The 3,174-nt window shown below is 46.8% G+C and overlaps 1 protein-coding gene across 11 annotated transcripts in view; it reads right to left on the reverse strand.

Moving 5' to 3' along the window:
* Positions 1-416: 416 nt before the first annotated feature.
* Vangl2 (VANGL planar cell polarity protein 2) overlaps positions 417-3,174 on the reverse strand; it is a 26,658-nt gene continuing 23,900 nt past the window's right edge. For 10 of the 11 annotated variants that reach the window (XM_087580283.1, XM_087580284.1, XM_087580285.1 and 7 more), the window contains one exon: positions 1,641-3,174. This exon is cut by the window's right edge and continues 964 nt beyond it. The gene's annotated coding sequence lies outside the window, so the exon portion shown is untranslated. The other variant, XM_087580288.1, reaches the window with a different exon arrangement.

Genomic DNA, 3,174 nt, shown 5'->3' on the forward strand with positions numbered 1-3,174 from the left:
CAAGTCCTCTTAACACTGAGCCATCTTTCCAGCCACAGGATCCCAACTTTTAAAAGTAAATAAAACCAGAGGTAACACTGGGGATTTTTATAAATGAAACATGAGGAGCCATCATACCAGCATTGCCTGGTTCAGACAGTCCACTCCTTACTTTCACCTGGAGGCCAGGCAAACACAGGCTTATAAGGGAAGACACAGGCTGAGAGTAATCCCCCCCACTCTTCCTGAGCACCACCCCCGGATGATTAACCATCACAGCTCTCTGCCTCAGGACCAGAGTTAACAGCAGTTTCTCATTTTCCCTCATTCTCCACACTGCCTGGAGCCAGCGGCATGACAAGGCCCACACTGCCCCCTACCGCCCGGATTCCTTAACCTCCTTTAGCTCCCACTTTGAAAAAAGAAAAGCAACAGAATACCCCCACCAAAGTCAAATGTCTTTATTTTATATAAAAAAAAATTTTGTACAGTTTTAGTTCCTATGTTTAAGAAAAAATCCCTAAAATTGCCATAATGTTTAATCCACCGCAAATGTAAAAACAAGCTTTTTATATATTAAAAAAAATTTACATTTTACAATTTTCTACATGCATGCACAAGGTCTCAGCTCTGGAACCAAAAGGAAAAAAATAGCCCCAAAAAATTTAAAATAAAAAGATTTAAAAAATTAAAAAGAAAAAGGAGAAGAAAAGGGAATAAAAAAAAAAATCTAGATCCAACAATGGAAAATCTACATCTACAATCTCACTTGGAAGAGAGTCAAGAAGCCCCTTCCTTTTGCGCACAGAAGAACAAATTACAACAATCACACGATCAGAACAGAATCCATCAGTAGATGCTGCCCCAGTGGGACGACAGAGGAAAGAAAAGAGACTGACAGACACCAGGAAGGAACAAGGCAGAGCTAGGCCCAACCAACAGGGAGAGCATGAACCCTGGGAAACAGACATTCGGAGTGAGGATCTCCCAAGAATCCTGTCTCCGTGCCTTCATTAAATCAGGGTTCACCATAGGAATGCTGTGGCCAGCTAGGAACAAAAGCATATCGGCAGAGATGGGAGGAAGTGGGAGGAAGTGGGAGGCTAGAGGGACGTAAATAAAAAACCAACAGAAAGAACAAAAACATACATTTAGGGAGAAACTGGAAGGGGACCGACGGGGACAGTGGCGAGGTAGGTGATGGACGGAGGCACGGTGTCCTGGTGTGGGAGGAAGGGGCAGTAAGCACGCGCCGAGGTCACGGAAACAAAGGTCAAGTTGTGCAGTGGGGATGACACAGGATGCCACACGGTCAGAGCAACGAGTGTACTGGAGTAGCCCAGCACACAACGGTGAGAGCGAGGAGCTGGCTAGCCACATGCCCACGGTGGAAGCATAAGAAACCGAGTGAGTGGTGGGACAGCATTGGTTCAGGAAACTGCTCAGAGAGTCAGAGAGTCAGCTGCCCACCCATTGCAGTTCACAGCATAAAGACAACTTCCCGTTCTGGAGAAGCAAAAGACACACACACACACACACACACACACACACGCACGCACACGCGCGCACATGCACACACGCGCACACACACACATTTGACAATTCATCCTGACATTTAAAAAAATAATAACGATCAAAGTAGACAAAGATACCACAGTTCCGACACGAAGGACCAAACGCTACCATTCTTAAGTCACAGCCCTTAGTGCTTAGACAGGGAGTCAGGGGAACTTCTTCTCTTTGTTTTAGGAAAAAGGAATGGAAATATCACAGTGATTAAAAAAACATGGCAGGTTCTTAAAATAAACACTCCTGTGCCCCTAACCCAGGGCATCAACTAAGACCCCCAATCCATTCCTTCGCCCCACCCTGCCCACCCACTGCTCAAAGCAACAGCAAAACCCATTCTTGCCCACAAAGGCAATGACCCCAATCACTATCCAGGCCCTGCTTTCCAGGATAGTGAGGTATTTACGTGACTCAAAAGGTTCTCCTCGGAAACCTGCATTTTTTTTCTTTCTTTCTTTTTTTTTTTTTTAAGAAAAGATACCTTCCCGTTACCCAAGGACATATTCATCTCACTGGAGTTTATCCAGCACCTCTACTGCAGCCCTAAGCTAAACTTGAGGCCCTTCATAAGTCAGCTCCAAAGACCATTCCTGTGAGAACAAAGTCACCCCTAATGGACAAGCCCTTTAGTAACTGGGGGGGAGGGGTAGGCTCCCACTTTGGATCCCACAGCCTGACGGTGAGACCAGAGGTACCCCCATCTCCGGGTGTGCTTAGCACAGCAAATACCAGCGAAATTCCCAGGGAAGTGAAGGGCCTGGGCAGGGGCTTTAAGAGTTGTTTACAGACACAGTACAGGGGCATCTCTCCATCACAGCCATCATGCCAGTCATCCCCATGGATCCCAGAAGGAAGGACGTGGGTACTCCCGATTTCCAGTCCTTGCGGTAAAAAATAATTTAAAGGTGTCTGATTTATAGGCTCAAGTTTACTCTGGAGATATCCATTAGAGGGTTAGTGAATCCTGCTCAAAGTGAGCTTTAAATTTACAAGATTCAGACTTGCTGCAAAGGCTATGTTAGTTTAAATGGGGTGAGAAGATAATACCCACAAAAGGCAGTAATCCTGGTCCCTCACCCTGATACAGAGCTCAGAAAGCGAGGTGGGGAGAAAAGAGGATGGGACCCTGCAAGGCCATGGAAAAGAGACCCCTGAGGCAAAGAACTGGATTTAAGGCAGGGGACGAGAAGGAGCTGTTGGCCCCTCCCCATAAGAAGAGTTTAGGCCACAGGTCTCTGGAGCTGGAATTCAGCAGGAACTCGGGTAGCTGGTGCAAAAAAGAAAATGTCTTCAACCCCAAGGTTGGTCAGGGTCTGCATGTCATGGAGTCCTTAAGAGGTCAACATGCAACCTTCATGGGTAAGGGTAGCGAAGAACAGCCCAGAAGGATGGGGTGAGTTCAGAGGGATGGGGTCAGTGACATTGGGTCTCTCCAACCTCAGGGGTCTATCCTGCCCCTCCTCTCAGGAGTTGTCTAAGAAAGAAAGACACATTATACCTTCCCCACAGCCCTAGTAAAGTGGTCAGAGAGGTTCTACCTCCATTTGCCTATGATCACATGACCATACAAGTCAGAAACAGCAGTAAAGACTCCTGGGTACAAGACCACACTTCCCCTTGTTCTGT

The sequence above is a fragment of the Rattus norvegicus genome, chromosome 13, assembly GCF_021556685.1.
Source record: "Rattus norvegicus strain SHRSP/BbbUtx chromosome 13, alternate assembly SHRSP_T2T, whole genome shotgun sequence".
NCBI classification, from domain to species: domain Eukaryota; kingdom Metazoa; phylum Chordata; class Mammalia; order Rodentia; family Muridae; genus Rattus; species Rattus norvegicus.